This window comes from Balaenoptera borealis (assembly GCF_965194805.1).
Source record: "Balaenoptera borealis genome assembly, chromosome: 10".
In the NCBI taxonomy this organism is placed as follows: Eukaryota; Metazoa; Chordata; class Mammalia; order Artiodactyla; family Balaenopteridae; genus Balaenoptera; species Balaenoptera borealis.
Genome location: NC_138874.1, coordinates 88,708,290 through 88,732,195, shown reverse-complemented (window position 1 = coordinate 88,732,195; position 23,906 = coordinate 88,708,290). Strand labels below are relative to the sequence as shown.

General features: G+C 38.2%; 1 protein-coding gene and 1 long non-coding RNA gene across 5 annotated transcripts in view; one reads left to right on the top strand and one right to left on the bottom strand.

Annotated features, from left to right (window-relative positions):
* R3HCC1L (R3H domain and coiled-coil containing 1 like) overlaps positions 1–21,568 on the bottom strand; it is a 91,812-nt gene extending 70,244 nt beyond the window's left edge. For 3 of the 4 annotated variants that reach the window (XM_082408073.1, XM_082408075.1, XM_082408072.1), the window contains exons 1-2: positions 21,438–21,568; positions 280–388 (exon numbers count right to left, since the gene is read on the bottom strand). The gene's annotated coding sequence lies outside the window, so the exon portion shown is untranslated. The remainder of the gene's footprint in view (positions 1–279; positions 389–21,437) is intronic. The other variant, XM_082408074.1, reaches the window with a different exon arrangement.
* Positions 12,027–16,717, top strand: LOC309636107. The gene is made up of 2 exons (XR_014249239.1): positions 12,027–15,780; positions 16,106–16,717. It is a non-coding gene; the product is annotated as an uncharacterized lncRNA (long non-coding RNA).
* Positions 21,569–23,906: the final 2,338 nt, after the last annotated feature.

Genomic DNA, 23,906 nt, shown 5'->3' with positions numbered 1-23,906 from the left:
AAAAGAGCAAAGATAGTAATTCAACTTTGAGAACCAATTCCAATATTTAACCAGCCCCTGTTCTCTCTACAACAAAACCAAAATTTAAGAAAGACAGTGAATAGAAACAAGAAAATCTTCAAAAGACCCTGAACGTCTTTTAGGATATTGCCACTTTCAAACTTGTTTTACATGAGAGTTACAAAATAAAACGACACTTAAAAAACAAACTATAAGCAAACAAATAGAGTAAATAAACAATATTTCTAAAATATGCATAAGTATAGTTAACTGACTTACCAAATAAGTGACATTTATCTTTTGAATAATAAAACTCTAGAACGTGCAGATAGACTGTGTCTGAGGCAAATGGTACAAAAAGTCCCGTTCTGACAGATAGCAGCCTCACCTGGAAAATAATAGTAATAAAAGTTATTTTTATAAAAATATGTAGTTATCACTTCTTTGACACCTGTCTGTGCATTGAACTTTCAGGATCTCATTTCAGGAATACTAACAGTTTAACACAATGATTTACCATAGAATGTGCAATGAAAATAAACACACACACTTTTTAGAAGCTCAACAACAAAACAGAAAAAGGAAATGTCATCTTCTCTCATTCTCAGCCCTCTGAGAACTAGTCTGAGGGGGACAAAACATCTACTAACTGCCATCAAAAGAAAAGAGAGAGATAAGAAAATAATACAAATGATCAAAACACAAAAAGATGTTCAACTTCTAGTCATTACTATAGTTTTAACTTTTAGGATGGCACATGGTGGATGTTCAAAAGAATATGCTGAGTGGATGGCTGGCTGGATGAATAAAAAATAAACCTTATCAGTTAGCAAAGAAAAAATAAATCACATCAGTTAGCAAAGAAATCCAAAATAAATATATTTTTTTACCCATCAAACTGGCAAAGATGAAAAAAAGAGCAATAAGGTCCTGTTTTGGTAAGTACAGACTGAATAGGACTCCACACTGTTCATGGAGGTACACATTTTATTAATGTAGAAAGCATTTTAACAACATTTCAAACTCTTTTATATATCAAAAGACCTTTGGACCAGACAATTCTCCTTCAAAGAATTTATCATAAGGAAATAACTGGATTTCTACAGGATACTTATTCCAGAACTATGTATAATAGTGAAAAATTATAAATAATTTAATGTCCATCTATATGGGCCAGGTTAAATTATGGTACGTTTATACTATGTAAAACAATACAGACATTAAAAAGAATAATGTGGGGCTTCCCTGGTGAAGCAGTGGTTAAGAATCTGCCTGCCAATGCAGGAGACACGGGTTCAAGCCATGGTCCGGGAAGATCTCACACGCTGCAGAACTAAGCCTGTGTGCCACAACTACTGAGCCCGTGTGCCACAACTATTGAAACCCACACGCCTAGAGCCTGTGCTCCCAACAAGAGAAGCCACCACAATGAGAAGCCTGCACACCACAACGAAGAGTAGCCCCCACTCACCGCAACCAGAGAAAAGCCCGCGTGCAGCAACAAAGACCCAACACAGCCAAAAATAAAATAAATTTATTTAAAAAAAAAAAAGAATAATGTAGTTCTACAAATATTGGCATAAAAATCTACAAACCATATTAATAAGTTTTTAAGAAATGGAGAATTTAACAAGAAGTGTTCAAAAACAATATAAAGAAAACTTTAAAACATTCCTGAAAGACAAAAAGTAGATTTGAACAAATGGAAAGATATTCCTCATTCTTGGATGGAAAACTCAACATCATAAAGATGTCAGTTCTTCCTAATTTATAAATTTAATGTAATCCCAATAAAAATCTCAATATGAACAAGCTTTTTTACAGAGACAGACAGCTGATACTAAAATTCAACAGAAAAATAAACTTGTAAGAATAGCCAATAAAACATTAAAAAATTTTAAAGTTAGCCCTTGATATACTATCAAGCCTCTATAATTAAAACAGTGTGATAATGATGCAGGAATAGGCAAACTGGTGTAAAAGAACAGAAGTCCAGAAATAAACTCAATGGAAACTTAATATAGGACAAAGGTGGCATCTCAAGATATTGGGCAAGATTGTACTTTTTAAAGAAAATATGTTGAAACAACTAATTAGCATCTAGAAAAATATTATTAACTCATACATTATGCATTAAAGTAATTCCAAATGAATCAGGGATCCAAATGTAACAACTAAAACCATACAAGTACTATAAGAAAACGTGTGTGAATTCCTCTTTACCCTGGGTAAAGGGAAAGGTTTTCTAATTATAACCCAAAATTCAGATGCAACAAAAGACTGAAAAATTGGACCACATAAAAGCTCAAACACATGCACACACGCACAGACACACAGACACACAGACACACACACACACAGTAAAAGATAACTGACAAACTGGGAGAAAATATGTGTAACATATATCACTATAAACAGCTAATATACCTAATATATACATATATATATATTTATATATATATATATTTTAAAAGACCCTTAAAAATTGAGGGAGAACACATAAAAAACCTGATAGAAAAATGAATTTAAAAATACAAGACAATTCACACAAAAAGATATTAAAATGGCCTTTATATATTCTATGAAAAGACCATTAACTACTACTAAGTGAATATTAAAACTATATCGAGATACTATCTAACTATAAATAGGTTAGCAAAAATTTTAAAGCATACCAACATACTCTGACCTCTGATGAGGTTGTGGGAAAACTCATGCATTGCTGGTGGGAATTCAAATTCATACAACCCCCACAGAAAGGGATTTAGCAATACTTAGGAAAACTATATTTGCTTTTAAACTTTTGACCCAACTCTCCTATTTTAGGGATTTACCCAAACATATATTTCCAACGTACAAAAATATATATAAACAACGTTAGTACTGCAGCAATGTTTATAAATTCAAAATACTGGAAACGGCCATAAGAGAATGGTTAACATCCTCACAATAGAGTACTATGCAACCGCAAGAGGGAGGAAAAGACAAAGGGAGGGAGGGAGGGAGGGAGGGAGGGAGGGCGAGCTCTACAAATTTTTCTACAAATTGATATGGAATGGATACCAAAATATATTTAAGTGAAATGTTAAATTAAAAAAGCAAAGTACTATCTATAGTATGCTAAATTTTGTGTAAAAAGTTAAGAAATAAGAAAATAAATGTGTATCTCCTCATTCCTGGGGGAAAAACACAGAAGAAGGATAATTCAGAGAATGATAAGATTGGTTACCTATAGAGGGTGGGTGGAAACAGGGTGAAAAGGAAGAAGAAATGGGTGACAATGCTTTGAGTATATATATATATTTTTAATACAATTCTGACTTTTGGAACCATATTAATGTTTCACATGCTCAAAAATAAATAAGATCAATTAGGATAGGGAGAAAAACTTAGAATACAATAGAAATGAACTGTATTTCAAATAACTAACATAACCACGTTATAGGAAGAATGTTGGGGAGAGAAAACTAATCCAAGTAACTTTTGAACATGGTTTCTTGCTCAGTGATGTCCAATAGAAAGACAATGGATGCCACATATGAAATTTAATATTTTCTAGTAGCCACATTAAAATAAAAATAGGTAAAATTAATTTTATTAATTTATTTTACCTAACATATCTAAAATATTTCAACATATAACAACCATATTATTTAAATATTAATGAGGTATTTCACATTTCTTATTTCATACTAAGTTTACAAACTGTGTACAGTTCACACTCACAACACATCTCAATTCATGTGGTTAGTGGCTACTTTATTGGCCAGTGGAGATTTAGACTATATGCCCATAGGCTACAGGAAAAAACTATAAACAAATATTGAACTCTACTTACTAGGTGTCTTTTAAGTAGTGGTATGAGTTAGCAATTCTTAAACTATTTTCTAGTATTCCAGGATTAGGCCAATAAGTAAAAACATGAATAATGGGGGCAGGTTTCTCACTTTTGGAAGAGGGAGTTATAAATACAGAATGAATAAACCCTGTAGTGTTGGACTGGAATCAGAGGTATCAATATAAACTCATTGCTTTCAGGAGACAGATAAAGATGTATATGAGCGTGTGTGGACACACACACATATCACATATTTCTATTTCCTAGATGCCTACTGAAAGGGCCTAAAAGCAATGATACTGACACCCAGCAGCACTGTCAATGGACATCTAGAGTCCAGATCCTGGCTTATAGAGCCATTCTCTACTAAAACAAACCAGAGCTCTTTGAGGAAATAACTTATTGTAGGACTCAGGCTGGGAGAGTGCAAGATAAGCCTAGAACATCTTGTGGTAAAAAGTGAGGAAGTGCTCCAAGAATGACAAGGGCAAGGCGAAAGGAGACAGGAATCAGCTTGAATGGGGCTCCCACTGACCAAATCAGGAACAGCGTCAAAATAAATAATGAAATAAAGTATTATAAATAAGTGTAGAAGACATGATGGAATTAGAAAATCACCATTTAGGAACCATCATGAAAATGATTCAGGCAGAAATCACCAATGGATACTAAAGTTAGTGAGCAAAAGTTCAAGGAGTAACAGGATATATATAAAATCTCGAAGTATTTTTGCAAAGATGCCTCAAAATTACAAACAAAATGTCAATGCACTTAATCCCACTGAACTGTACACTTAAAAATGGTTAAAGTGATAAAATTTTATGTTATGTATATTTTACCACCAAGAAAAATTATAAAAGGAAAAATAGTGGAAAACCTGGCAGATACTACCTTAATGAAGTGATCCAAGATCACAATACTAATATTTCAACATCCTGTGCCTCCTGACATGATGCCCTGAGAAGCATAACATTACTTCTGTGGTACTCCTGCCAGAAACGGATAACCTGAATCCAGTCATGAGAGAACAGCAGATATACCCAAATTACAAGCATTTTACAAAATAACTGGCCTGTACTCTTCAAAAATGTCAATCTCATGCAAAAACAAAGACCGAGGAAATGCTCCAGATTAAAGGAAACTAAAGAGACATGACAACTGAATACACTTCATGAGCCAGAATTTTCTTCTGCTATAAAACAGTACATTATTGGGACAATGAGTGAAATGTGAAAAAGTCTGTGGACTACATAATAATATTAAATCAATGTTAATTTCCTGATTTTGACACCTGTACTGTGCATTCATACAAGAATGTCCTTGTTTTTAGAAAATGCACTCTGAAGTATTTAAGTATACAGGGGAATAGGTCTGTACCTTACTCTCAAACAGTTCAAGAAACAAATATTGCAGGTTGGGGGAAAGAGAGGGAGAAAGGAAATACAGTCAAGTGTCAACATTTGGGGTATCTGGGTACATTTTTTGTACATTCTTGTAATTTTCTGTAGTGTGAAATAATGTCAACATAAATTAAACAGAAAAAAGATGTTAGCACAGTACCTGGCACATAAATCAAGTACATAAATCAAAACAAAGAAGACACGGGATATGGAAAACAGGATATCCAACACAAGAGAGAAGTGAAGGAATATTGGTGAACGGGAATTCCAGGATGCTAACTGTGAGCTAGAAGTAGAACGCAACCATTTCAGATGAAAGCTCTGTGACAGAGACAGGCATGTTGAAGGCAGTCATCCCCAGGCTCTCTGCCATAGGACCATATTTTTAATACAACACAACTACTAGAGGATGTGCTCCACTCAAGCAAGAGGGTAAATGAAAAAGATAAGAGTTCTAACAATATTGGGAATCATACCCAAAACAGAGAAAAGTCTAAGGACGACAACAAAGGAAAATCATCCCAGGAAAAGAGCTGTGCAGCAGGCCCAAATAGTAGGCTCAGACAAGAGGACAAAGAAAGTCTCCAGAAGAGAAATTTCCAAGAATTTTTTTAAAAAAGAAAGAAAATTTGAAATGACAGATTACTGTCACTGACCTTGTGGAAAACTGCACTTAGAGGCCACTATTTAAGACACTATAAGCAAATAAAATTTGCACAGACATAATAATGTAAACACAACATTAACTATTTGATTTAACCAAATATTGTAACAGAAACTGGGAGGCCAGGGGAGGAGTAGCAGTGGTGACTGTGGTTTAAGAACAATAAAACTGGGCTTCCCTGGTGGCACAGTGATTAAGAATCCGCCTGCCAAGGCAGGGGACATGGGCTCAAGCCCTGGTCTGGGAAGAACCCAACCTGTCACGGAGGAACTAAGCCCATGCGTCACAACTACTTTATCTGCGCTCTAGAGCCCGTGAGCCACAACTACTGAGCCTGCATGCCACAACTACTGAAGCCCACGCGCCTAGAGCCCGTGCTCCGCAACAAGAGAAGTCACCGCACCACAACGAAGAGTAACCCCCGCTCGCTCCAACTAAAGAAAGCCCGCGTGCAGCAACGAAGACCCAATGCAGCCATAAATAAATAAATAAATAAATTTATAAGAACAATAAAACTTTCTCTATCATAATAGAAACACAACATATAATGAATAAATTGGTGAATCAAAAGACAGCATTACACACATATTATTTTAAAATATGGAGATATGTAAATGCAAGAAGGAACAGCTTAAGGAATTGAAAGTGGTTACCTTTAGGGAGAGGACTAGAGAGAGTGGGCAGGAATGACACAGTAACTATTCACTATATTTTGTTATAAACCCTTTCAAAACTACATCTATTTTAAACTATATGTCTGTTGACAAAATATAAATAGCAACATATGAACTTCTCATCTTAAATATATGGTTCATCATTCAAAAATATATAAATAAAACATTTTCAATTGAAAGGGACAAAAATCCTAGGGAAAACATATCCCCCTTTTTGTTAGAAGACCTTCATATTTCCAACACTAAAAGAACATAAACATACAAAATATGGAAGCTTTAAAAATAAAAAAAAAACTCTAAAGCAAATAATTACCAATTTAGTGGATAGAGATAATTCAGTCATGGTAATACTAGGAAGATTGTAGGTCTGACCTTACTTACAAATTCATTAATGATCAGGAGAGTGCAAATAACACATTTAATTAAATATGCTCATTTATCTATTTTGGGAAGTATTAACAGCAGTGAGAGAGAGTGGTAATATAAAAGGACAGAGACAGATTAAAAACAGTGGCCCAAAACAACCAAATTGGAGAGTGGATAGAAGACTAGGTAAAATTAGAAGCTTAAAACAACTAAAGAAAGATATCAGAGGCTTAATTATCATCAATTTTACTGCATGCTGCTGCCATATGAAGAAATTCTGGCAAACACTAATGTTAAGTGAGAAGATATATATATTATATATATAATATATATGTATATGTCACACATGCATACATATATATACATACCCATAATCTTTTTCGTTATAAGAGACTGATAATCCTAATTAAGTAGGGATTCATGAAGGGAGTACACCCTAAAAACAAAGTACTGTTGATGCAATTTGATAAGAGTAGTTTCATACTCATAGTTTTGCCAAGTACTGAAACTCTTATCAAGGATTACCAATAATGAATTAAACTATCCTAAAGACAATTAACTCTGTTATCTACCCAATAATCCTCATCTAGCTACCCTTGGATTATCCTTATTGTTCCTGTTTTTTCTTCCCAGGCACTGACCATTCAAAATAGCTTACATTTCCCAACCTCTCCTGCAGGAAGATGTGGCTACATGACCAATGGAATATGAGCAAAAGTGGTACATATAACTTTCAGGAAGTATCCTTAAAGGGAGGGAGATATGTTCTTCTCTTCCTCCTTTCTGCTGGTTCGAACGTGGATGAAAAGGCTGGAACTCCAATAGCCATCTTAGACCATCAAGTGAATCCATGCACAGTGGAGCAACAACATGACACCATGATAAACCACAACAGTCCTAGACTACTTCTGGAATTCGTGACATCGAGAGAAATGAAATCTATCATGCTTAAGTCTCTGTTATTTGGTTGCAAACAAATCTAATCCTAATTAATATAACCTCTATACTAATGTACACTCCTTGTTTTCTTTCGTTCTCTAAACAATCTTCCACTGCCCTTCTGCTGGCTCGTTTTCTGCCTCCCACTCCCTTACTATGAATATTCCCCAATATTCCATCCTTGGTCTTTTCTGCTCTTCTCCCACTAAGTTCTAGATCAAACATTCTAAAAAACCTCATCACTATATGTCTGATCATTTATCTGGAGCTCTACTTTTATCTCCAGCTGTCTATCATTCCATTTGTACAAGACATAATTAAACAGGAACACAAGTGATTTTTAAAACAAAAAAGATAAATAGCCAAAGTGGTGGTGGTAGCAGTAGTGGTAGTTGTTGTGATGGTAATAAACAGCTAATATTTACTGAGCTTTTAATATTTGCCAGGCATTGTTCTAAGAGCTAACCCTCACAATAATCCTATGAAGTAGGGCATATTATCACCATCCTCATTTTAAAAATGAGGAAACTGAGACCCAGACAAGTTAAGTAACTTACTCAATACACAAGACTAATGTACTAAAGAGATCATTCAAATCTAGGCTTCCAGAACCCACCCTCTTAACCAGCGTGCACTAGCACCTTTTCTAAGGATGCTATCACAGCTTTTTAAGGTTGTCCTCAGCAACGATGATAGTTATTTAAATATCTACCATGGTAATAAATTTCATGCCTCTGCAGATTAACTTTTAGGAACTGTCAAATATCACTTAGAAATAAAAATGGTAAATAAGATGAGTGATCAAGCAAGATAATACTCTTGGGCACAAAAGATATGACCATAAAGTAATGAGACCGGTTTTCTTATATGGTTCTATTGGTTCTGAAAGCAGTTCCAAAAGACAAATTCCAAAGAATATTTATTTGCTAGAATAAATGCATGGTCTTAAAAATGGATTACTTTCAAAGGGACAGCATTCATTTATATTATTAAGTTCTTTATTTTTAAAGCACCAGATTTTTTCAACTACCACTCAAATTATCTAATACCTAAAACTTGTATTAGAAGTTGAACTCATTATCTTTCTCCCTAGACCTATCTGAGATCCTTTCTCAGATAATGTCATTATCAAGACACCATAATAGGGACTTCCCTGGTGGTCCAGTGGTTGGGACTTCGCCTTCCAATGCAGGGGGTGCATGTTCAATCCCTGGTCGGGGAGCTAGGATCCCGCATGCCTCGAGGCCAAGAAACCAAACATTAAAAAACAGAAGCGGGGCTTCCCTGGTGGTGCAGTGGTTGAGAATCTGCCTGCCAATGCAGGGGACATGGGTTCGAGACCTGGTCTGGGAAGATCCCACATGCCGCGGAGCAACTAGGCCCGTGAGCCACAATTACTGAGCCTGCGCATCTGGAGCCTGTGCTCCGCAACAAGAGAGGCCGCGATAGTGAGAGGCCCATGCACTGCGATGAAGAGTGGCCCCCACTTGCCGCAACTAGAGAAAGCCCTCACACAGAAACGAAGACCCAACACAGCCATAAATAAATAAATAAATAAATAAAATTTAAAAAAAAAAAACAGAAGCAATACTGTAACGAATTCAATAAAGACTTTAAAAATGGTCCACATCAAAAAAAATCTTGAAAAAAAAGACACCACAATACACTTGATTTGTCAGGCTCAAAACTTTGAGGTATTCCGACTCTTTCAGCTTTTCTAACCCCGTTCTTATTGCTCTTCCTCCACAAGAGCTATCATGTTTTCTATTTCCATATTATTCCATGATTGTCCTATTGAGATACCCTAGAGCCACTCCCTACTTGAGGTTATCCCACAAAGCTACCAGGACAACCTTTCTCAAATACTGTTTTCATCATATGACTTTCAACAAAAATACCATCATCTATAGGATCAAATCTAAGTTCTTCAGCCTAGCCTTCAAAGCTTCCCATTAATTCTTCATTATCCCCATAGACATGTAAACCTAACAAATCACATCTCTTTACTACTCACCATCATCAGTAAAATCAAACCTTCCATTTGTGCAATATTGTTAAAATACCCTTTTTGTCTCATTCAGTTCACATATATTGTACCTTTTTGCTTCTAACGTCTCATCACCCTATGTGGAATTTTCTTCTGTCCTCTCAAGTCAATTTGTCATTCTATCCCTCTAAAGTCAATTTGTCATTCTATCACTTCCTTCAAGATCCTCCTCTTCCATGAAGCCCTAATAACCTCAAATAGATACTGCTATATTTTGCATTCCTCAACATATAGTTCATCTAGTAGAATGGGAAGAATTGCAAAGATTGACCGGACTATGTAACAAAATAGAGAGCCCAGAAATAAACCCACACTTATATGGTCAATTAGTCTATGACACGGGAGGCAAGAATACACAATGGGGAAAATATAGTCTCTTCAATAAACGATGTTGGGAAAACTGGACACCCACATGCAAAAGAATATAACCTGACCTCTTTCTTACACCAAATACAAAAATAAACTCAAAATGGATTAAAGTCTTAAATGTAAGACCTGAAACCATAAAACTGCTAGAAGAAAACACAGGCAGCATGCTCTCTGACATCAGTCTTAGCAATATTTTTTTGGATCTGTTTCCTTGGGCAAGGGCAACAAAACCAAAAATAAACAAATGGGACTACATCAAACTCAAGCTTTTGCAAAGCATCAGCAAAATGAAAAGGCAACCTACTGAATGGGAGAAGATATTTGCAAATGATATGTTCGATAGGGAGTTAATATCTAAAATATATGAAGAACTCGTACAACTCAACGTCAAAAATTTAAAAATGGGCAGAGGACCTAAACTGACATTCTTCCAAAGACATACAGTTGGCCAACAGGCACATGAAAAGATGTTCAACACCACTAACCATCAGGGAAATACAAATCAAAACCACAATGAGATACTACCTCACACCTGTCAGAATAGCCATAATCAAAACGACAAGAAATAACAAGTGTTGCGAGGATGTGGAGAAAAGGGAAACCTCGTGCACTGTTGGTGGGAATGTAAATTGGTACAACCACTATGGAGGTTCCACAAAAAATTAAAAATAGAACTACCATATGATACAGTAATTCCACTTCTGGGTATTTATCCAAGGAAAACAAAAATACTAATTCAAAAAGGTATATGTACTACAATGTTCACTGCAACCTTACTTACAATAGCCAAGACATGGAAACAACCTAAATGTCCATCAATAGATGAATGGATAAAGAACTTGTGGCATTTTTACAAATAAATATTATTCAGCCATTAAAAAAAAAAAGAATGAAATCTTGCCATTTGTGACAACATGGATGGACATAAAGAGTATTATGCTAAGTAAAATAAGTCAGACTGAGAAAGACAAATACTGTATGATTTCACTTATATGTGGAATCTAAAAAAACAAAACAAATGAACAAATAAAACAAATGAACAAACACAACAAAATAGAAACAGGCTCAAAAATATAGAGAACAAAATGGTGGTTGCCAAAAGGGAGAGTGGTGGGGAGTGACGGGTCAAATAGGTGAAGGGGATTAAGATACAAAATTCTACTTATAAAATAAATGTCACAAGGATGTAATATACAGCATAGGGCATACAGTCAATAATACTGTAATAACTTTGTATGGTAACAGATTGTAGCTAGACTTATTATCATGATCATTTTGTAATGTATAAAACTGTCAAGTCACTATGTTGTACACCTGAAACTAACATAATATTGTTAGTCAATTATACTGCAATTAAAAAAAATTTGAGGGCTTCCCTGGTGGCGCAGTGGTTGAGAATCTGCCTGCCAATGCAGGGGCACGGGTTCGAGCCCTGGTCTGGGAAGATCCCATATGCCGCGGAGCAACTAGGCCCGTGAGCCACAATTACTGAGCCTGCGCGTCTGGAGCCTGTGCTCCGCAACAAGAGAGGCCACGATAATGAGAGGCCCGCGCACCGCGATGAAGAGTGGCCCCCACTTGCCACAACTAGAGAAAGCCCTCGCACAGAAACGAAGACCCAACACAGCCATAAATAATAAATAAATAAATTAAATAAAATAAAAGACAAAACTGTAGTTCCCAGAGGCTCTCATTATAAAAAAAAAAAAAAAATTTGACCAAAGACTTCTTTTGTATGAGTGATTTTCCAAGGAGTGGGTTAACTTTCATCAGATTGTCGCGTCAAATACCTTGAAAAGTTCATTTGACGGCTGACACAATGGAAGCCCAGAGATATCCTATAACCTGCCCCAGTTTTCAGTGTGGCAGTGGCAATGCCAGAATTTGAACCTGTCGCCTAGGTTCCTGCACAAAATGAATACAAATATAAAGGTCACTGTCCAGTAATATAATTCATGCTCACTCCAGAAACAGACCTAGACACTATTAATAAACATGTTATATTTTTTAAAAAGCAGAATACAAAATTTATGTACGATAGCAAGAGATTCCAATGTAAGTCTGTGTGTGTTACATTAATATACATACACAGAAAATAGAGTGGAAGGAAATAAACCTCAATGTTAACAGTTACTTCCAAGTGGTGAAAATATGGCTATATTTTCCAAATCCTTGATAATGAGCACATACTGAACTTGTGATAATAGTAATAAGAAAATACTTTAAAAATTCAAACTATCTGACATTATGGAGTTAAAGATAAATTCCTCAACCTTGAACTCAAGTGTCAGAGGCAAGGAAAAGTTTCAGACTACTCAAGGAAACAAACAAGAAGCACAGTACCAAAAAAAAAAAAAAAAAACACTATGGCAAAAAAGGAAAGAATAGCAATGTCACATTAACAATACTGGTGGCAAAAACCAAGACCTACATGGCTCCCTGGGCTCGTCAAACTCCAGTACTTACTACATCACTGGCTCTTACACCAGAAGAGTCAAGAGGCCTGGAAATTCTGAATGTATTGAAAGATGGTCACACTGAGTCTGAAACAGTTATCTGGGATGGATGCAGAGAACTACCGATCATATAAACAAATCAAGACTATTTCTTTTTCTTTTCTGGGTCTTTTCTTTTCTGGGTCTTCTCCTAAAATAAAAATGTGAAATGAAAGCAGAAAAGTTCTGGGAAGATTCATATGATAAAAAAGTTTAGAACCACTAAAGGAGGTTAATAAATTTATCTTTTCCTAGCACTAGGTTTTTAATTCCAGTCCAAAAATCCCTTATCCAAAACTCCTGGGGGTCAGACAGGCTTCAGAATTCAGAAAAATTTTTCAGGTTTTTAGAAAGGTTAACATGGTACATACTCTATGTGTTACAAAATATTCTAACCAGCGTCTGGGGCAACACTCTGTAATTAAACAAGTTGAAATTTTTGTGGAAAAAAGTGTAAATCACTATACTACATATGATAAATAAAGACTACAAATAGCCTTATATCAGTGCAGACTGGCTTTTGCTGCCAACTGAGGTTGCTACAAACTTCTTAAACACTTTCCATCTTCACAACAGTTTGAATTTAGGAACCATGGATAAGAAATTATGTACTTCTAATTGATTACATCTGAAAGGTGAGATTATAAGTTTGTTTCTTTCCTGATTTTCCAAATTTTCTACAGTATCATATTATTTACATGTAACTGATTATTTACAAAATAAGACTCCGTTGCATTTTAAAAGGGGATAGAACAAAGTATAGAAACTCACCAACTTGCAAGCTGGGTTAAAGAAAGAAAGAAGATTTTGTTCAGAGTCTAAAAGTCAAGGAAGTAACTTGAAATAGCTTTGAGTTTAAAAGCCTTTAAAAGTTTAGTGTTAAGTTTTTAAACTAAACACAATTAACATTACTAATATGCAATAGGATACTTACTCACTAACATTCAGAAAGTGATGTTTTATTAACTCATTTTTTAACTTACTATTTCCCAGTCCAGTAACTGCTTGTGACCAACCGTCTTTCCCACAGATGGCACCTATCCCCCACTTCCATTACCTCCAATGTTTTTCTTACAAGGTTGACTCTGACACTCCTCCTGTGAGAAGTGGGTTCAGTGTAACCACTGCTGCCTCCTTGAATATGGCAAGCTTGTGTCACTACATGACTTCCAAGTCCAGGTAACAAAAGGCAACACAGCTTCCACTTGGTTCTCTTGGGATGCTTACTCTTAGAAAACAGCCACCACCATGCTGTGAAGAAGCCCGATTAGTCTATGTGGAGAAACCATATGTAGGTGTTCCAGGGGACAGTCAACTTCAATCATGAGGCACATGAGTGGAGAAGCCTCCAGATTCTAGTTTCCAGCCACAAAATTACCACCAGCTTTCAAGCCTTTCTAGCTAAGGTTCAAGCCATCTCCACACTGCTCTGTCTGAATTCTGGCAGAATCCATAGTGTAATAAAATGCTTTTTATTGATACATCACTAAATTTCAGAGTGGCTTGCTACATGACAAAAGCTAACCGGAAAAAGCACCCCTTTCCTAGTTCAGTAACTTCATATTAAACACACACACACACACACACACACACACACACACACACAGCCTAAGATCAAGCTTTTCTCAACATTAAGGAAGACCAGTCTGCCGATGAGAAATTGTACAGACTATTTAAATAAGAAAGTTTCTAATTAGAGAACTTAACAATTCATCTCAAATATATTCTGAGTACTTACTATATGTAAGACACTTTGTTAGTCTAAAACACAAATACGAATAACAGATAGTCTAGTTATTAATCTAACCTAGGGAGGTAGGAAATAAAAATAGGTACACAAATACTATAGTTTATGGAAGTACCTAAGTGACAAAATAGGAATATAAAGTTAACTCCACCACAAATAGTTAATTTAAAAATGATTTTGGGGACTTCCCTGGTGCCACAGTGGTTAAGAATCCACCTGCCAATGCAGGGAACACGGGTTCGAGCCCTGGTCCGGGAAGATCCCACATGCCACAGAGCAACTAAGCCTGTGTGCCACAACTACTGAGCCCGCCAGCCACAACTACTGAGCCCGCGTGCCACAGCTACTGAAGCCCGTGCACCTAGAGCCCGTGCTCTGTAACGAGAAGCCACCACAATGAGAAGCCCGCAACAAAGAGTAGCCCCTGCTCGCCACAACTAGAGAAAGCCCACATGCAGCAATGAAGACCCAACGAAGCCAAAAATTAGTTAATTAATTAATTAATTTTTTAAAAATGATTTTGGACATATAAACAGCTTTTTGGTTCTGTTAGGAAAGAAGAAGAGCTTTAATAAATACCTAAAAAAAAAAGACTAAGAAAACATGAAAAATGCAGGCCTCATTATGTGTTGCTTAGATTGCGAGATTATGAGTTTTGTTGTTCTTTAAATTTTTCTGTATCTCCCAAGTTTTCTACAGTAAGCATATATTAGATTTTTTTTAAGAAAAAATATTTCTAAAAAAGAAAATAATCATTTTATTTCATTTTTTAAAATGTGTTTAAACTATACTATGAAGGGGTCAAGTAAGTAGTCAACAAGCCTGTAACAAAAGTTGGCTTGGTGTTTATATGTTTAATATGCAAAATAAAGTTAGTGTTTAAGGGAAAATTTTAGGGTAATAAAAACTGCATAAACATGTTACTTGATTTACTATTAATATCTGCATTTCTTCCCTTTCTTGGCTAATTACAAATGTCTACAAGATCTCCCCAAATAACAGACAAAAACTAACTCAATAAGCTCCCATCTCTGGGTCATGCCCTCCTGGTTGTTCCCCCTCACAGTCTCTCTTTCTCCAGCTCCCTCCCTGCATCCACCTGTCATTCCTAAGTCAGCCCTTCTCTCTACATCTCTGATTACCCTTCTTTCTAACTCTAAATGTCTCAGTCTGACTGCCCCTCTCAGTGTTTCCGATGTCCCCTCTCTATCTCTGACTGACGCTCACTCTCTGCCTTTGGTGTGTGTGTATTCCTCTTTCTTTTTTTTTTTTTTAATTTTATTTTATTTATTTATTTATTTATTTTATTTATGGCTGTGTTGGGTCTTAGTTCCTGTGCGAGGGCTTTCTCCAGTTGCGGCAAGCGGGGCCCACTCTTCATCGCGGTGCGCGGGCCTCTCACTATCGCGGCCTCTCTTGTTGCGGAGCACAGGCTCCAGACGCGCAGGCTCAGTAATTGTGGCTCACGGGCCTAGTTGCTCCGCGGCATGTGGGATCTTCCCAGACCAGGGCTCCAACCCGTGTCCCCTGCATTGGCAGGCAGATTCTCAACCACTGCGCCACCAGGGAAGCCCATTCCTCTTTCTATCTCTCCCTAAGTGACCCAACCCAGTGTGTGTGTTTTCCCCTCTCAGACACTGCCTTTCTATAAGTCTCTCCCCTACAGTTACCCCATTTCCAAGAAATTCTTGTTAACTTTTCCCTCTAATCTTTATAAGTAAGCAGGCTTGGTATTATTAACTCTATTTTACAGATGATAAGAAAAAACAAACAGGATTATTGGTATCAATTTGAGAGGTGAAGATTTAAATCCAAGTGCTTCCCTTCTTTCTTTAATACTCCTCTGGTATTCCACGGCAAAGAACTTGAAACAGCACAGGTGCAAGCCAGTATTAACGCTACACATATTTTTTCCTAAGAGGCAAACCTGATATTAAGGAGCACCACACACCATTTGCCCATATTTTTGCCTCTGCACCAGGTTTAACAGTCATGAACTGTCAGCCACTTGCCCATTCCAGAAATCCATTATCATCATATGCACAGGTTAACCCGTGTTATTTGGGAACCTCAGAATACTAGACACCAGAACCTGCTGTTTCCAAGAGTGCTTCTCTGTTTTTATCCCTAGTCCAAAACCAGCCATGTTTGACATTAAAAAAAAAAAAAAAAAAAAAAGATACAAGAGGGACAACAGATAGTTATGAAACTGAAGAGCAAATCTGAAGAATGAAAACTAGACAGAAGGCTAGCATGAGATCGTGAAAAATACACACCACAAACTGGGAGCAACTGGTCCATGTTTTATTGAGAGGAGAAAATCCTCTTCAAATGCAGGCTTACCGCTGCAAAGCAATACCCTATAACTTCTCTCCTATCTAAACCTCTGACAACTGGAATTTCTCTGTAATTCAATAAGCTCTTCGGAGTTACCCGGGCTTCATCCATCCTACTGGGCTCATTAACAGAAAACTCTAAATGTTTTTTTTCCCCACTAGGTAAGAGCACATTTTCTGGTGGGTGGCAATAGTAGAAGTAGGGTTCTCTTTCAAGACATGAACAGCCTAGTTCCATTTCTTCTCACTTCTCCTGTGGGTGGGAAGCCTGCAACTAATACAATTCAACAACTAAAAGAAACGTCTAAATTATAGTTCAGGTTAGTGATTGTCAAAGATCATCCTACAGGTCACCAGTTTTATACACAGTGTGAGGGCTAGTCTTGTATTACAGGTTTATAATTAAAAATCTATACTTTTACTTCTGGCACTAGTTCATTTACTTCTATTATGTCTAATGAGTGCACAAGTGCCAAATCAACAATATACCAGTCTTACCATTCATTCTGGTGAGATATTTTGTGAACACTGAGCTTATGGAGCTAATGAGGACAGGGTCACAGATTCAAAAATATTAGCCAATTAATTTTGTTGTTTTTCAGGGTTCAATGGTCACAGTCAACAAACTTAACCTTGACTAACAAAAAAATACAGTGATCATGTGAAGCATTTTGGGAATGAATATATATGTATCACCAAAATTCATGACTATAAGAAAAAATATAATAATAAAATTAAATATAGTAATAATAATAACACCATCTTTCACTAAGCCTGAAAATGGGTCTACCTTCCAAAAACTCAAGTAAAAACCAATCAAGAACAAAAATGTTTAAAATATTTAGGAAACATAAAGGAAAAAATAACACATTATAGAACACAAAGTAGATTTTAATGGAAATGACTCTCTACTGTCATAGTTTATACACAAGTCTGTAGTAAAACAAAATAGTTATCTTGCTGATTCTTAACTATATAAGTCAGGATGAAACTGGCAAAGTGGAGCCAGGGAAAACCACATCAAAAAAGTAAAGGAAACATTTGCATCTGCAGACATCTTGTAGTCAACACAGCATCTGAAGGAATGAAAAGTAAACATTTCAATTCTTAACTCTAAGACTTTGCTTTGACCAACACATCAGTTTTCTCTATTAGGCATTCCTCCTTGGTTTCTCTGAACTCTCACTCCTTGCAGATACACACACACCAGTGCCACCATCAGCACCTGTCACTAAGTGTTTCCACTTTCAAAAATGAGGGTCACCAAATCTTCTGGACACTACCCACTAGATTGAACTTTTACAGTCAAATACTCTGGCTTTAAAAAAAAGAAAGGCGGGGAGGCTGGGGAACCAACAAAAAATGCTCTATAAAACTCTGTCCTACATAAATCACAGCAAGATCTTTTTTGATCCACCTCCTAGAGTAATGGAAATAAAAACAAACAAATGGGATCTAATGAAACTTTTGCACAGCAAAGGAAACCATAAACAAGACAAAGACAACCCTCAGAATGGGAGAAAATATTTGCAAATGAAGCAACTGACAAAGGATTAATCTCCAAAATATACAAGCAGCTCATGCAGCTCAATATCAAAAAAACAAACAACCCAATCCAAAAATGGTCAGAAGACCTAAATAGACATTTCTCCAAAGACACACAGGTTGCCAACAAACACATGAAAAGATGCTCAACGTCACTAATCATTAGATAAATGCAAATCAAAACTACAATGAGGTATCACCTCACACCAGTGAGAATGGCCAGCGTCAAGAAATCTACAAACAATAAATGCTGGAGAGGGTGTGGAGAAAAGGGAACCCTCCTGCACTGCTGGTGGGAATGTAAATTGATACAGCCACTAATGGAGAACAGTCTGGAGGTTCCTTAAACAACTAAAAATAGAACTACCATATGACCCAGCAATCCCACTACTGGGCATATACCCAGAGAAAACCATAATTCAAAAAGAGACATGTACCACAATGTTTATTGCAGCACTATTTACAATAGCCAGGACATGGAAGCAACCTAAGTGTCCATCAACAGAGGAATGGATAAAGAAGGTATGGCACATATACACAATGAAATATTAATCAGCCATAAAAAGAAACAAAATTGAGTTATTTGTAGTGAGGTGGATGGACCTAGAGTCTGTCATACAAAGTGAAGTAAGTCAGAAAGAGAAAAACAAATATCGTATGCTAACGCATATATATGGAATCTAAAAAAACGGTACTGATGAACCTAGGGGCAGGGCAGGAATAAAGACGCAGATGTAGAGAACAGACTTGAGGACGGGGTGGGGGTGGAGCTAGGACGAAGTGAGAGAGTGGCATGGACATATATACACTACCAAATGTAAAAATAGATAGCTAGTGGGAAGCAGCTGCATAGCACAGGGAGATCAGCTCGGTGCTTTGTGACCACCTAGAGGGGTGGGATAGGGAGGGTGGGAGGGAGGCTCAAGAGGGAGGGGATATGGGGATATATGTATACATATAGCTGATTCACTTTGTTGTACAGCAGAAACACAACATTGTAAAGCAATTATACTCCAATAAAGATGTCAAATAACCCAAAAAACTCTGTCCTAGTAAATAGTCAATATCTAAGTCATAAACACAGATAATTGTTCTGCTACAAGCTCCAATGTGCAGAAAGAAAACTTCATTCTTACTATGGGTTATAAACGAAGCACCAGTCCAACACCACACCCCAACAACAAGAGCATTTTGGAAACCTCTAAAAGTAAAAAATAGCCTAATATAATCTTTAGATAAAATGCAATTCCTTAAAAAAATTTTTTAAAAAACCCTGCAATCTGAGCACGTCTATTTACAGCTTTTTTTTTTTAAGTTTATGAGTTAAGGATAACTATCCTCATTTTACAAACAACAAAAAAGAAATGGAATCTCAAGAAAATACTTTACCTAAAATTATCACCATCATTTTTTACCATCATCATAGTCATCAATTACAACAGCAACAAAATAATGAGCACGTACTCACTCCAGCACTACTTTATGTTCACATCTCATTTAATCCTTATAGACACCTTGTGAGGTAAATGCTATCATCTCCATTTTAGAAATTAGTAGACAGGCTTAGAGAGGAGAAATAATTTGCCAAAAGTCATAAACTAGAAGTCACAGCACCAGGATTTGAACTCAAATTTGTTCAACTTTGTACATTCAACTAAGTCACTGTACTGCCATCCTCTTTGTTTTTAGAACCACATTCAGGTATTCTTCAACCACTGACTGCAGAATAAATACAAGATTACCTCATTACTATACCTCCAAACCCACAAAAAGTTGTTTGTAAAATCCTCTCTCTCCACAAGGGGAAAAATAACAGAAAAAGCCACCTGTTTGGAGTCTCAGAGCTGAAATGCCAGAATAAAAACTAGACTGGAATATTGGCTGTTTATATTCTGAATTCTAACTATAAGGTAACACAGACTCCTAACACATATACCTAGGGTAGGTGAAAATAACTCCAATATTTCTTGTTTCAGCTAGTATACACAGGATAGTGGGACCGTATTAGAATCAGAGCTAGGTTTAGCACAAGCAGTATCTGAAAACGGGGAAGAGACACCAGACCAGCTGGAGACAGGCATCAGCTTAGCACATGTGAGGAACATTAAGCGCTGTCTGGGATACTCGTACCCGTGTAGCACGGAAGAAAGGACGCCTATAACAAAGCAAGAGGGGAGCGGGAGAGAGTGTGTGTAGACAGAAAGATAGTGAGCTTGCTGTATTTGAAACGTGCTTTCTCCCACATGTCACTTCTGCTGAACCCCATAACACCGGAAGGCAGGCAGGCCAAAGACGATTACCCCCATTTTTCGGACTGGGAAAACGAGGCTGCGGTAAATGTGCTACAAAGGATCACAGGTCTAGCAAGTGGCATACCCAAAACTCCTCCCAGGACATCAGATTCCAAATCCCGTGCGTCTTCCCTACTCAACCCTGAGAGGAGGCTTTACTGATAAAGAAAACTTTAAAAATCGGACCTGGAGTTTTCCGAGGGCGGCCCAAGAAAACCAGGAAGTACACCCTCTCTACTAGACTGCTCACTCCCAGCCGACAGCCCGGGGCTCCCTGGCAGCGCGGCAGACTCGCTCCAGAGAAATCGCCCGCAGCCCCGGGGTCGTCTCGGGCGGCCCCCGCCGTCCACAGCCCCGTACCCCTGGGGAGAGAAAGGGGTCGCCACGTCCCCGCTCAGTACCTGTTGAAACCAGGAAAGGAACGGCCCCTCCCCAGACAGTAACTGGGGAGAGGGCCCCTAGCGAGCACGCAGCCCTGGGAAGGAAAAAGGGCCTTGAGAGGGTCGCCAGCAACCCAGCGCCCGCAGGGGTCGAAGGGCGGGAGCTTCCCAGTAACCTCCGCCCCAGGAGGGGGCCGGCCCCACGCCTCAAGTCAGGAGAAAAACACCGGTAACAAACAAAGGGGAAAGAAAGCTTGTGCCAAGTGTGGAGAGAGAAGTGGAAGCGACGAGACCCAGCCTGGGGTGCAGAGAGAGGGATAGACAAGGACACGGAGCGGATCGTTACCGGCGGCAGAGTCACTCTCCGCATCCGCCGCCTCCTCAAAGTTCCAGCTCTTCCGCTCGCACCGTCGGGGCGCGCGCCAGGCCTCGGCTCCGCCCCGCCCCCAGCGCCGCGGGGCCTTCTGGGGGCTGTAGTTTCCGCGAGGCCGGCCTCCGCGGGCCGCCTCCCGGTCACGTGGGAGGAGGAGGCAGTCAAAATGGCGCGAGAGGGTAGATGTTGGCGCTCCTGTCTGCTCAACCCGTCTCCTGCCTCTTAGCTGTAAACGGGCTCAAATCTCCTCACATACAGCTCAATCATACCATTCCTCCTCTTCTTTTCACAGACAAGTTTCTTGAAAAAGTTAGTCTAAACTCGCTGTCTCCGCTTCCTTCGTCCTCTACCCGGCAGCTTCTGCCCCCACAGAAAGTGGTCTTGTTGCCATCACTCATGTCATCTAACTTAAGCTTTAGGCACCATTTGACGCTGTTGGACATTATCACTTATTTTATGACACTATTCAGGTTTTCCTTCTTCCTCTCTGGTCATTCTTCTCAGTCTCCTTCAACAATTCTTTTTCTAACCTGCTTCTTAAATATTAGTGTTCACCAGAATTCTTGGAGAACACTAATATTTAAGTGTCCCTTCGTGTCCCACAGGCATCTCAAATGTAGCAATTTCAAAGTGACTCTTCCCTCCTCCCTATTGACTAATATTCACTCCAACCTTCAACCTAGATTCCTCCGTCTCACTCCTTCATCCACTTATGTCCAAATGGGCACCAAATTGTGTAGATTCTATGTCCTGAGTATCTCTTGAATCTGCTCCCTCTTCACACCACTGCCAGAGATTTAAATCAGACCCGTCTCATTTCTTACCTGGTCACAGCGTGGGCTTCCTTACTGGTCCCAGCACTTCAGCACCTCTGAGTCCTCCCTACTGCCATCAGGCCTATTTATGCAGCCAGCAAAATTTAATCATATCACACTTTTGGTTAAAGCATTTAAAGGATCCACTTGATTGGCTTTGGGAAGAGAAATGGAAGTGAATGTCCTAAGTGGTTTTTACAAAATATGGACACCAGCCCCACTACTTACTGTCCAACCTTACACACGTTGTGGTTCAGAGAAGAGAGATTTATAGCAGATCTTATTTCAGGGTAGGTGGACATCAGTATGTTTTAAACATTCCCCAGATGATTCAGTCATTCAACAAGATGTATTTGGTTGGCTGCTATATACCAGGCTTTGTGCTGAGTACTGAGAAAATAATAGTGAACAAGACAGTCCCTGCCCTTGTGGAGTTGACGGTCTCTTGGAAGAGATAGATATTAATCAAATGATTCCATACCAAAAAAATGAAACCAACAAAACAAAACCCCACAATTACCAGCTGTGAATTATGCAGGAAAAGTAATTCCTTTCCCTTTCCCTTTGCCACCCACCCTATGGTGTGAATCAGCATACGCTCTTCAGCCTATCAAACAAAGCCTGTCAGGAGCTAATCTCCTCCCACTGCCTCCTATATACTTCTAGATTTACCAAAATGCTGAACTGCATAAATTGTTCCTCTGTTTGGAAAACCCTTCGCTTTCTCCCTTGACTAACTTCTGTCTTACTCTGCTGCATTCGAAGCAAACCAGTAGAATACCAGGCACATGGAAGGATTTTCTGAGGATTGGACTACGTCAGGTGATAACTCCCAGGCAAGCAGAGATGAGCTAGCTGAGTAGAGGAGCCAGGCACAGTTGAACATGGGCTACTGGCAGCAGGGCTGTGTTAGCCGCTTTGGAGGCAAAGGGCCTGGGCCAACATACCCAACCTTCAAAACACAAATCAAGTGTCACCTCCTCCAGGAAGCCTTTGCTGAGCTCCCCCAGGATGAACTAATTGTTCTTTCCTGGGTTCTCATTGCACCCATGCTGACCTCTCTTTCAGTGATAGGCTAGAGCCAGCTCATTCCATCTTTGAAAAGCTAACTGTTTAATATTCAGGAATATTACAAGTCAGTTTTTAAACCATTGGTAACTTGAAATCAGCTGTGATGGGAGTATTTACACCACCATGGAAATCAGCAAATGACAAATCAGGGGGGTTTTGTTTGTTTGTTTGTTTTTGAGCATCAGTTTACCAGCATATCACTGCCTGTGTCTCAAAATGCATCTCTACACTGTATTGTAGTGATTACTCCCATATGAGAGACAAATTCTTTGTAACGACTTCATTTAGCAAATATTTGTTGATATTTATCATTGTGCACCTGAGACTAGCAAAATGCTGAAGGGATTTACAGTGAAGAACAAACAAACATGGTCCCTACTGTTATGGAGCTTATAATCTAGCAGATATGACAGAATGTAAACAAAGAACTGTGTGCTTACAAATTGAGCTGGGCTGCTTTGTTGTAGAACATACTGGCAAGGAGTGGCAGTGGACATAGAATACTATGCTACTTTAACAAGGTGGTCCAGGAAGGCTTCTCTGAGGAGGTGACATT